At 35.4% G+C, this 13360-nt stretch overlaps 1 protein-coding gene across 6 annotated transcripts in view; it reads left to right on the top strand.

Moving 5' to 3' along the window:
• Window positions 1–13360, top strand: part of TENM3 (teneurin transmembrane protein 3) — a 1556403-nt gene that overhangs the window by 1213878 nt on the left and 329165 nt on the right. The gene's annotated exons all lie outside the window — the stretch shown is intronic.

The raw sequence follows: 13360 nt of genomic DNA, 5'->3' as shown, positions 1-13360 counted from the left end.
AGGCTGGCTAACATGGTAAAACCCTGTCTCTACTAAAAATACAGAAATCAGCCGGATGTGGTGGTAGGCACCTGTGATCCCAGCAACTCAAGAGGCTGAGACAGGAGAATCACTTGAACCCGGGATGGAGAAGTTGCAATGAGCCAAGACCACACAACAGCACTCCTGCTTGAGCAACAGAGTGAGACTCTGTCTCAAGAAAAAAAAAAATTATTTGATATTTTTGTAATACTGATCATCCTGTATATGCAGGGGATTAGTTCCAGGACTCCCCTCCCCATATACCAAAATCCATGCATACTGAAGGCCCGCAGTCATCCTGTGGAACCCACATATAGTCAGCCCTCCCTGTGTGAAGGTTCTGCATCCCATAATTTTGATCCGTGTTTGGTTGAAAACACTCCTCATGTACACGGTCCCAGCTGGTTCGAGCCTGTGTTTTTCAAGAGTCAACTGTAGTTGAAACAAATAGAAAAATGAAAATTTTAATGTTTTTTTCAGCTCTCTACTCAAAGTAATAGTCTTGTGAGCCTAAATTATTTATCATTTTGCAATTTTAAAGAAAAAGAAAAAAAATTCAGTGTTATTCTGTTTGCTTCTATGAGACCGCCTTGAAGTAAGATACCACGTAAAGAGAACTATTGTGTGAAACAATCAAAAAAGTTGTGAGATGGTCACTGTCATTTATTGTCTGGATTTTACCTAGTAAGATCATTAGTTAGATGTTGCTTTGTTTTAGTCAAAAAGTGCAATTGGTGGAGTACTTTAGACCATGTAGTATCACTTATGTGTGTATTTTGTTATCATTTCTTTCCCTGAAAAAATTATATTATTCATTAAATGTAACAGAGGCTCTTAAAAAGATTAATACAATACTAAGGAATAAATGTTCTTAAATTGACCAAGAAATTGCCACACTTTTATAAACATATATAATTGTTGATGAATCATTAACCTTCTTTAACTTTAGAGGTGTTTTCGTCACAGTTGAAAGGAAAAAAGCTAAAAATACTGTATTCATGATATAGTAGTTTCTCTAAAATATGAACTATTCAGCTATGAGTCAAAAAAGTCTTGATAGTATAACTTATCAGATTTAACATTTTAAAAAGTATTCACTCTGTTGCCCAGGCTGGAGTTCAGTGGTGCGATCTCAGCTCAGTGCAATCTCCACCTCCCAGGTTCAAGTGATTCTCCTGCTTCAGCCTCTCGAGTAGCTGGGATTACATACTCGTGCCATCATGCCCAGCTAATTTTTGTATTTTTATTAGAAACGGTTTCGCCATGTTGGCCAGGCTGGTCTTCACTCCTGACCTCAGGTGATCTATCCACCTTGGCCTCCCAAAGTGCTGGGATTACAGGTGTAAGCCATTGCACCTGGCCTGTACAATACTTTTAATCTCAAAAGGAATTAAAAATACTATCGTATGAACTAGGTTAATAGTCAATATGACAGTGATGTGTAGTTCTACAAGCTATCGATTTAGGTAAAGGTTATAAAATTACAGAATAAAAATTTTTAGGCTTCTCATGCTACAGAAAGAGATGTTATCAAATAAATATGTTTATGTTTTCTGTGACGTAGATTCTGTGAGAGAACTGTAGTTCTGTATTGTACTTGTTTTTACATTAACCTGTTACCTTATAAACGGTGTTGTTTTGTATATAATAAATACAACCAATTTTTTTTATTGCTTATTCAATTAGAAGACTTTTTAAAATGTCCCTCTCACCCCCTAATGATCAGTATTCCCTTCCTGTGTTCATTCTTTTGATGTTTACTCCCTGAATTAACCAGGTTTTAGTCTTTAAAGGTCCATTGGCATATTAGAAACAACTTCTGTGATAATGTCATTAAGGTATTTTTTGGAAAGTGGGGCAAGGGAAGGGTATATTGATTAATAACTCTTAGGAGAGTTGCATAAAATATTTTTTCAACCCATTGACGTTAGTTTCTAGTAATGTCTTTTTTTAAAAAATATATATTTTATTGTGTTTTAGATTTTGGGGTACATGTGAAGAACATGCAAGATTGTTGCATAGGTACATACATGGCAATGTGGTTTGCTGCCTTCCTCTCCATCACCTGTATCTGGCATTTCTCCCCATGTTATCCCTCCCCAACTCCCCACCCGCTGCTGTCCTTCCTCTAGTTCCCGCCCCCCACAGACCCCAGTGTGTGATGCTCCCCTCCCTGTGTCCATGTGCTCTCATTGTTCAACACCCACCTATGAGTGAGAACATGCGGTGTTTGATTTTCTGTTCTTTTGTCAGTTTGCTGAGAATGATGGTTTCTAGGTTCATCCACGTCCCTACAAAGGACACGAACTCAGCGTTTTTTATGGCTGCATAGTATTCCATGGTGTATATATGCCACATTTTCCCTGTTCAGTCTATCATCAATGGGCATTTGGGTTGGTTCCAGGTCTTTGATATTGTAAACAATGCTGCAGTGAATATTTGTGTGCATGTGTCCGTTATAATAGAATGCTTTATAATCCTTTGGATATATACCCAGTAATGGGATTGCTGGGTCAAATGAAATTTCTATTTCCAGGTCCTTGAAGAATCGCCACTGTCTTCCACAATGGTTGAACTAATTTACACTCCTACCAACAGTGTAAAAGTGTTCCTATTTCTCCACATCCTCTCCAGCATCTGTTGTCTCCAGATTTTTTAATGATTGCCATTCTAACTGGTGTGAGGTGGTGTCTCAGTGTAGTTTTGATTTGCATTTCTCTAATGACCAGTGATGATGAGCATTTTTTCATATGTTTGTTGGCCTCATCTATGTGTTTCATAAAGTGTCTGTTCATATCCTTCGCCTACTTTTGAATGGGCTTGTTTGTTTTTCTCTTGTAAATCTGTTTTAATTCTTCATAGATTCTGGATATTAGCCCTTTGTCAGATGGGTAGATTGCAAAAATTTTTTCCCATTCTGTTGGCTGCCGATTCACTCTAATGATTGTTTCTTTTGCTGTGCAGAAGCTCTGGAGTTTAATTAGGTCCTATTTGTCTATTCTGACTTTTTTTGCCAATGCTTTTGGTGTTTTAGTCATGAAGTCCTTGCCTCTGCCTATGTCCTGAATGGTTTCTAGTAATGTCTTTCTTAAGGAAAGAGTTTGAGTGCATTAGAATAAATGTTTGTAGTGGTTTTATATAAATTACTAAGATAAAGCATTAAAATGTTTTTTGGGGTGTCATGGTCAGAATGCTTGTGTCCTCCTAAAATTCATATGTTGAAACCTAATCCTTATTGGCAGGGTATGAGGAGGTTGGAATCTTGGGAGATAATGAGGTCCTGAGGACTTCAGGAATGGGACTGCTGCCATTATGAAAAAGGAAGCTCCCTTGCCCCTGCTGCCACGTGGAGACTCAGGGAGCACACAGCTGTGTCTGAATGAGGAAACACACCTTAGTGGACATTGAATCTCCTGGCACCTTGAAAGTGGATTTCCAGCCTGTAGAACTATGAGATAAAAATTTCCATTGTTTGTAACTCATCCAGTTTATGGCATTTTTTTTTAGCAGCCCGATTTAAAACATGGGGCAAATAAATACATATTTTTGCCAAAGTCTTAGGGAATTAGAAGTCACTCCCCTCAGACATTTATAACAAGAGTATACTGCTAGAGTCTTCAATTCAATTTAATAAGTATTTATGGAGTACTTACTATGTGTCTGACATCAGTGCTTTGTTATTAATAATATAAGATACAGACAATTCACTACTAAGTATATACAGTCTAGTAAGAAAGTAAATAAAATGGTTTTTATAATACTGTAACTTATATAATTTAATGAATATTGACCAATTGCATATAAAATAAAATGTTTTTAAGGTTTTCTTAGTTTCAGATTTTTTATTGAGAATGTTTTCTTCTATTTTTTTTTTAATATTAGAGGCCAAAGATATACCCAAGTTTCATTTCTGTATTAAGCTTGACTAAACATAGATAAACCCGAGCTATTATTGAAGGCTGAAACCAAAGTATGTTGTGGTTTATTAGGCTGTTAGGCTGATGGATTACATTTGAGTGTAAATCACTAAAGAATACATGAAAATAAAACACAAACACTGTATGGGTGCTAGATAGAAGTAATTCTTCATTCACTGGGTTTTTTATGCATTTGAGGGTATAATCGTTCCCAAGAGCTGCTATAATGAATTGCACAGTCTGGGTGACTTAAAAGAACAGAATTGTAGTCTCTCAGAGTTTTAGAGGTTAGACATCCAAAATCAAGGTGTCCACACAGCCATGCTTCCTTTGAAGACTCTAAGAAAGAATCCTCCCCTACTTCTTTCAACTTCTGGTGATGCAGATGTTCTTTGGCTTGTACTTACATCATTTTACCTCCATTTTCATGTGGATTTCTGTCTTCTGTGTCTCTATGAGGCTCAGGTGATCCTCCCACCTCAGCCTCCTGGGTAGCTGGGACTACAGGTGCATGCCACCGTGCCTGGCTAATTTTTTTGTATTTTTTGTGGAGACAGGATCTCCCTATACTGCTGAGCCTGGTCTCGAACTTCTGGGCTCAAGTGATCCTCCTGCCTTAGCCTTTCAAAGTGTTGGGATTTCAGGTGTAAGTCAGTTTCCCGCCTCTGTGTGTCCTTTTATCTTATAAGAATCCCATCTTTTGATTTAGAGCTGCTCTAATTCAGAATGATGTCATCTTAATTATATGCCAAAGACCATGTTTCCAAATAAGGTCACATTCTGAGCTTCTTGGTGAACATGAATTTTGGGGGCACACTTTCCAACTTACTACAGAGGAAAAGGGTACAAGAATGTCAAAAATGCTACTCTTTGGTGTCTTGGATTTTTTTTCCTTTCCCATTCCTTAGTGGGTTTAGATTAGCTAGAATTGAGCATTCATGCCTTCACACTCCTATTCTTTAAAGATATTTTATCTGCCAAAATTGACTTATGTTTCTTTTCTCCCAAGAGTCTCACATTATGGGAAGTGCTAGTAAGACAGCCATAGAATTTTGAATGTTTGCTATTCAGTCATAGGGGAAATTAAAATTTAGTTTTTATGCTTTAATTTCAGAATTTTAAAAACTAGAGACAAAAATTATGGAGAATGCTATACTATAGGTTTAGCACTCAAAATGTAGTTATAAACTTCCTGGTGGTAAATTAAGTATCTTAGAGTATTCTAGTTATTAGTTATGATAAACTTTATGTGAGTATGGTCTGTTGCCCCTGTTTCCCTTTAAGATTTAAACTTGTGAACTATTTTTAATGTAAAAGAGAAATGATATAGGTGAACTTTATGATTATCAACAAAGCTTATTTGTAATTTATTTTGAAAATTATCTTTGGCTTTCAGTTTTAGGTAGCAAAACTGATACCTATAAATACAAAACAGATATCACAAATATTTTTAAAGCTATTTAAAAAATAGTTTTAAAAAATAAGTATATTTTAATAAACACATGACATATTTATCTGTAAGAATGAGCAGATGTCTAGGCCAGGAATTTCAAGAGGGTTGTCATCATCTTTCAAGGCAATAAATGATATACTGGAGTCTAAAGTGTTAGGTTCCCAAGGAGTGATGGATGAGATCCTTTTCTGAGAGCAGCTATTGGTTAGTTAGATAGAGGAAAGCCCTTTGAGAGAAGTAGATAAGGAGGCCACAGAGAAGAGAAGAGCCTCAGACACACACTGTGTCTGGCCTATAATTCCACTTTGGGTCACTCCTGCCAGTAGGAGAGTCTATATGTGAACTGTAATGACATGGAATATAGTTTAAACCCATCTTGATGAACATGCACCCTGTAGAGATCCAGTCTGGTAATTAGAGTGTTAAAGTGGTTTATGTCTTTTTAGTTGAGCAGAATAGAGGTGGAGAATTGGAATGGGTTCTGAATGAGGGACTTCACCAATCAGATTATTTTGTAATGTTTATAGATGAGTGTCATCTACTGAGATTTCTCATTCGGGCATAAAAGAATGTCCTGTTTTCCTCAGGTTGCACAGGAGGAGGAGAAAGAAGGGGTGATGATCTTACCTATGAAACTTAAATTCATCATAATATGAATGGTCATTACATTTATGAAAAACTTTTGCCAGTTTAAAAATGGTTTAAGCCAGGCAAGGTGGCTCATGCCTGTGATCCCAGCACTTGGGGAGTCTGAGACGGGAGGATAACTTCAGCCCAGGAGTTTGAGACCAACCTGGGTGATGTTGGGAGACTCTGTCTCTACAAAAAAATACAAACAATTAACAAGGCATTACATACTTAGTTTCTCACACTTCTTTCAAAAACAAAAGTTACTTTGTTAACTTGTTTTCATACAAAATTAGGATGTTCAGTATATTTGACAGTGGTCAGATTTCTGCTGTAGGTGGGGCTGTGTGGTTTAAGCACAAGGTAAGGTATATATGCTGTACTGGATACCAGAAGATGTGAGTCCTCATCTGCCCTCAGCTGCCAACTACTTGACTTGGGCTGGATGACAAGACCCTCACAGATGCCTCAAAGATCCTCAAAAGCAATGGTTTGAATTTTGTTTAGTTCTGAAGTTCTTCCATTATTCTTTTATTTAAACTAACATGTAATATCTGCATTTTCAAGTGTCTATTAGTATTGACCAGAATTGTGTTATTTGTCTACTACCATGTGGAAATTTTCCTGATGATGAAAATAAAACATTCCTTTGTTCTGATCTGCCTTTTTAGTACTGGTGATTTGTTTAGCAGAATAGTAGCTTGGCATCGTACTACTTTTAGGAGATTTTCCTTCAATACTGTGTTAGGCCCTGTACCTGTAAGTTCTTTCGTTATTTTTCAGGAGCCTTTAAGTAAATTGAAAATAAAAAAATCCTGTGTGTTTGTGTGTGTGTGTGTGTGTGTGTGTGTGTGTGTGTTGATTAGGCTATTAACATCGTATCTTCTTTGTTTCCAATACTAATAATCACTAATTTATCTATATTTTGAACTATTGGCCAGTTACTCTGAATTAAAGGAAAAACTAATCTCAATATGGATGTCTAAAATAAATGACTTAAAACAAAGATCAGTAATTCAATGACCATGAGATAATTTTAGGATCTTTTTTACTTAGCCAGAAGGGTCATCAACTGATTTTTAAAAGTTATGTTTGTTTTTCCCTCTCCAATGGAAACATTATTTGTGATTAGTTTATTTTTATTCTTAAGTATGATAAACATCTGAATGTCTGCCTGAATGAATTTGAAAAACTAAAAGAAACAAGCTGAGATTTCATATCTCTGTTTTTAATGTTAATCTCTGCTATCATATGCCCCAATTTCATAATTTTATGGTAATAAAATTAAAGTATTAATTGCTACATTTTTAGTTCACCAAATTCTTATTTCATGTATTAAAGTTCAAAAGAGTTATATAACTCTGGATAGAGAAGGACTTAGCCAAGATCATGAGGAAATGAAGACCCAAAGAAGTCAAGAGATATAGGTTGGGCGGGGTGGCTGACACTTGTAATCCCAACACTTTGGAAGGCTGAGGCCGATGGATCAGTTGAGACCAGGAGTTCAAGACCAGCTTGGCCAACGTGGCAAAACCGTGTTGTCTCTACTAAAAATACAAAAAATTAGCCCGACGTATTGGCACTCTTCTGTAGTCCCATCTACTCAGGAGGCTGAGGTAGGAGAACCCCTTGAACCCTGGAGGCAGAGGTTGCAGTAAGCCGAGATCATGCCACTGCACTCCAGCCTGGGTGACAGAGCATGATTCCATTTAAAACATACCAAAAAAAGTCAAGAAATTTGACTACGGATATAGGTTGATATTGGTAAAAAAGAGAACTAGAAGGCAGCTTTCTGGATTCTTACCCAGTATTCTCTCCATTATACCAATAGTTGATTAAAATAATGGCATCTGCTTTAGAGAAATTAAAGTAGCTTTCTAGTCTCTGTGATAACTATGTAAAATTCTGTTTTATAACATTAAGGAATGATTTTAATAATATTTTTTGTTCTGTTGTCTCAGATATCCCAGGACATCTGGAAGAATTCCTATGAATTTTAATTTTTTAATTACAAAATATCCAGCTGGGACAGGGCCATTTTTAGAAATGAGTAATAGAATCATAGAGTTAGAAAGAATCTCAAGTGACTATGAATGTTAACGTCTCCCTTGGGTAAGGTCATCATTAAAAAAAGTATGGAACCATTTTATATGCTGTAGTAACTGGCTTCATGCTGGGTCCCTAAAGTCATTTATCTGTTTGCACTGTCCTAAGCAAGTCATTTATTAACTGGTGATGGTAATGTGTAAGTGTTTTGTTGTAAATTTGATGATCGAAAACTACTGTAGTAGAGAGGCAACCCCTAATTTATGTAAATCTGTATTTTAAAAGTTTGTTTATACTCAGAAAGTATTTCCTCACAATACTGTAGTTTCCCAGGGTAATCCATACATTCTTCTTAACCCACAGTTTAACATATGAATGAAAAGAAGGAGGGTCCTGAAATTCTTGTTCTCAGTTCTAGTTCTGAATTCCAAGAACACAGCTCCTTTGGTTAAACATCTGGACTTCAACCTGACCACTTGCACTAGACCATAGAATAGGATGTATGTTGATAATAATTTCAAAATGGGGAAAGGAAAGGGAAAAACATGCATTAACAGCTGCTAAGAGGAGAGAAAAGGGTCAGATCCTTGGTTACTGTTTGCCAGAAATAAAAATAAAACGCATTGTAAGGACCACCATGCTTTTGAGCCCCTGCAGACACCAAACTAGGATTTGCCATAGGAAATTTGTGTTGGTTAGGGTGTATTCATGATGTAGAAAGCTTTAAAACTTCACCATGGGAATATGGGAATAGGTCTGTTTTGAGACCTTTTCAAAGTTGTAAGTCATAAGAGAACTAGCTTCAAACCAAAACTCTCCATGGTTCCCAGGTAAACTGCAACACATTTAGTTGCATAGCTCTGAAACTTTTTCATTTGAGTAAAACAATTACTGGGTCTTCAGTAAATTAGATTTGGTATAATATTTTAAGTGATTTAAATGAAGATTGGTATTTTTTAGTATAGAAATCTAGTAATAGAATTTACCACATCTGTCAATGTGAATACAATTATATTTGCCTTGAATTGTATTTGCATTTGTTTCTCTGCCTATTTTCTTGTGGAAATTTTAATGAGCAGTGAAATGACCAAAAGCTGAACAGCCAGGGGGAGGAAAATAAAGATAATCTAAAACATGTTTAATTATCCTCAGCATAATAAAAACTTCACTGTAATAGGGATAATGCAAGAGCATTCAGATTATCTAAAAACATTTAAAAATGGCCTTCCAGTGTTAGGAGTGTAAATATGCCACTGTGAATGTGTCCATGTCATGAACTTTCTTAAACAGTCATGTGCTGCCTGACGACATGGATATGGTGTTAAGAAATCTCATTGTAAGGTGATGTCATTGTAGTGCTATGATCACAGAATGTACTTACACAAACTAAGATGGTATAGCCTGCTACACTCTTAGGCTATATGGTATAGCCTGTTGCTCCTAGGCTGCAACCCTGTACAACAGGTTACTCTACTGAATACTGTAGGCAGTTGTAGCACAGTGTTATGTATTGGTATATATAAGCAGAAAAGATACAGCAAAAATGTAGTATTACAATCATATGAGACCAGTGTTATCATATATGTGGTTTATCATTGAAATGTTACGTAGCACATGCCTGTGTGTGTGTAAGTATATGTTTATAAGTATGACATGTATGTGTTATTACTTATAAAGTAATTATGTCACAAAATAAATATATCATGAAATAGTGTACTTAAGAAATAATTCTAGGTGAATAGATTGATCACCATTCCTTATGATATCACAGTGCATCGTATATCTTATTCACCCGTTTTCTTAAAAATTGTATTCAGAAGTCAACTTTTATTTTAAAACCTCATTAAATCATTTTTATAAATGAAGACAATTAAGATGGTGTCATTTCATTTTAGTAAGATATATGTCTCTGGACTCTCCCTCTGTGTCACTATTTCCAATGAGAATTTGTCTGAAAGTTAGAAGAGTTCATTTTAATTACTAAAGATACCCAAAGGGAAGTTCATTGAGTGGACTCTTGAATTTCAAGGGATTTTTGTTTTGTGAGTAAATTATAGAGTAGGGGCTATAAATTAGTTCTCTATTCTTTTTAGCACCTTGACCTTTTTATGTTATTCTGCCTAAACGTAACTGTAACTGCCTTTTTCTCATCTTAAAGTTTGCAAATTTATGTTCTCTGTATTTCTTCCTTGTTTAGACTAGCAAGAGGTCTTTGTCTTACACATTTTTCAAACCTTACCTTCTCAATTTATCATATTTTTCTTGCTCTTTTCTAATTTGTAATTTCTACTCTAATCTTTATTAATCTCCTTTACTTGTTTTTCTTAGACATAATTATGGCTACTAATACGCTGCTAAGTGCAACTTTGTCCCCATTCCATCTCTAGGTGTTCTTTTTAAAATTATTCTGTGTACATTTTGTGACTGAATATATTATTTTCTAGGCATTTTGATTTTTACTATTTAAAACTTTCTAGGTTTAATTCATTGATAAGAGAAAATGTGGGATTTATTGGGGTTTTCTTTGCCTCTTATATAGTGATCTTCAAACTTTTTGCTTACATACTCACTAAAAGAATCCTGATAAACTCAATACTGTCCCACAAATTTTAAAGTTGAAATCAAATACTTTTCCTCACAAGTAAAAATAATTGCAAAGGATTAATTTCCAGTGTATGACAAATATTGACATTTTAAATAAATAGTTAGATCACAATTTTTTTTTTTTTTTAAGAGATAGAATCTTGATCTGTTGCCTAGACTGGAGTGCAATGGCACGATCATAGCTCATTACAGCTTTGACCTCCTGGGATCAAGCTATCCTTTCTCCTCAGCCTCCCAAGTAGCTAGGACTAAAGGTGCATGCCATCATGCCTGGCTAATTGTATCATTTTGTTGTCATTGTGGAGACAGAGTCTTGCTACATTGTTCAGCTGGTCCAGAACTGCTGACCTCTCTATATCATGATTATTCAATGTCCATTAATAATAAATACTGTATGTTCTGCCAATCGGATGCTTACCATCAGGTATTTATTAATAATTTAAGAAACTCCTCAACATTAGAATATTTATTTTACATTATTCTCTTTGAAATTTGTATTTTCATTCCACATTTCCTGGAATATTTTATTTTAATATACCCTTATTCTTGAAATTCCTTTATTGTTCAACTTACTGTATTCTTCTGCAGCAAACACAGCCATATATATATTTGAAAAATGTCTATGGCTATAAGGTCCTAAGAGATAGAAACAAATGATCTTCTTCAAATTTCAGAAACAAATGGTCTTTGAGTTTCAAGTGCTGTTATAATCTGTACAGACTTGTTCCAAAACCAAATATGTACACTCTAGTAAAAAATTATTGTCTAGAAAAATTGCATTTGTGGCCAGGCTGTGGCTCAACACTTTTGGAGGCTGAGGTGGGAGGATTGTTTAAGGCCAGGGGTTTGGGCCACATATGAGACCCTGTCTCTGCAAAAAATAAGAGTATTAGCCAGGCATATTGGCATCACTTGTAGTCCCAGCTACTCAGGAGGCTGAGGCAGGGGAGGATAGCTTGAACTCAGGAGTTCAAGGTTGCAGTGAGCTATGATTATGCCACTGCACTCTGACCTGGTCCAGAAAGCGAGACCCTGTCTTCAAAAATAATTTTAAATATAAATAAATAAAATTATATTGGAAATGTATCTCATAATGAGATGAAGTGGTAATTGTAGTTGTTCATGGCTCTTTGATTTGCTGCTGTAGAATGAACATTGCTTCATGGTAAGTTTCTAGATAGTGGTCCTTTTTTAAAGAGTGAAGATAAGAAAAGAAGTTCTTCTGTAGGTACAACTTCAGGCAAATCAATATAAGGGCCTGAAATGAATTCCTTTGCAACTAACTGCTCAGGCTTGTGAGAAATTTTTTACTCACAGGATTACAGATACCACAGCTAGAAGATAACTCATCTAATAGATGATACGTTTTTATGAATGATCATATTATGATTATTAATGCACTTAAAAGTATTCTTATTTGTAGGTAACAGCATTAGCTCTGTATCCATTAAACCATATTTAACTTTATGATTTAGATGAGTGAGTGTAATTCAGCTGGGACAATTTTTAGCATTGCGGATGGGATACTTCCTCTTTTTGAGAAACTGTCTCTTACATTGTAGGGACATGACTTAGTTTAAGTATCCTTAGAGGCTAACAGACACTGTGGCAACTCAGGAACCTCACACTCCACTTGTAAACATTCTCGGGCAAGGAGAACTGTCCTAGATTGAAAATCACTGAGAAAAATCCTGAACATGCTTTTTCAGCCTTTCTGCTTCTTCAGAGGTTTAAAAGACCTGTTAAGCTGTTATAAAGTTTTCCACTGTTGTGTTGTTTCTGTTCTTTGTGTATTTCTTACTGTTTTGCTTTATTGATACATGTTCATGCTTATTATATTTTCATTGTAGACTGTAACCTTAATACATATCCTTTTTTATCTAAGTGAATGCTTTTTCCTGTCATAATTCTATTTTAGTTGATATTAATATTATATCCCCTGCTTTCTTTTTAATAGAACTTGCCTGGTTTATGTGTGCCTCTAGCTCTACATTTAACCTTCCCACTATTGCTGCTTCCTAATGCTGTTGTCCTCTTGTGCATAATGATTGCAAATCACATTGTCCCATCTCTCTGGGATCTACTCCCATCTACACACTTCAGCTCTTCAGAAGAGTTGGTGTTAGTCATGCTTCATTAAAATTTCCCTTATATAAGTCTTCTGAACTGCAAGGGCTTCTAAAGATGGGGAGTGCACATTTATTGGAGGTACTTTCCGTCTGCTAGTCACAACTACAATGGATCTAGCAGAAAATACTCACCATTTTTGGAATAGGAGGGCTCCTTTTGTGGTAGGTTATCTCCTGGTTTGAGATTTTTAGTCATTTCAGTTCACATTAGGAGAAGGGAAAACTGTTAGATGCTTATGCTTAAGTTGCCATCTTATTTGAAAGTTGATTATTATTTTTTAATTATTCCTTTTCTAATGTATCAGTGATTATCAAATTATGTATTATGTATGCTTATGCTTAAGTTGCCATTTTAAAGTTTGTTATTTTTTAATTACTCCTTTTCTAATGTATCAGTGATTATCAAATTTTTAAATACAAAACTGGACATGGAATGGAGGATGGGTGTGTCTAGTATTGGTGTATGTTACTAATTTAAAACTGGTCAGTACTTTTTTCTAGGTTTTGTCAAAGTTTAATTATTCAACAGAATGACTTGATGGAAATTGTAGTGAACAAATCAT

This window comes from Aotus nancymaae, unplaced genomic scaffold (genome assembly GCF_030222135.1).
Source record: "Aotus nancymaae isolate 86718 unplaced genomic scaffold, 86718_ANA_hifiasm-v0.15.2.pri h1tg000006l, whole genome shotgun sequence".
In the NCBI taxonomy this organism is placed as follows: domain Eukaryota; kingdom Metazoa; phylum Chordata; class Mammalia; order Primates; family Aotidae; genus Aotus; species Aotus nancymaae.
Note: the sequence above shows the minus strand (reverse complement) of the source record. Positions and strands in the feature narration are given on the sequence as shown.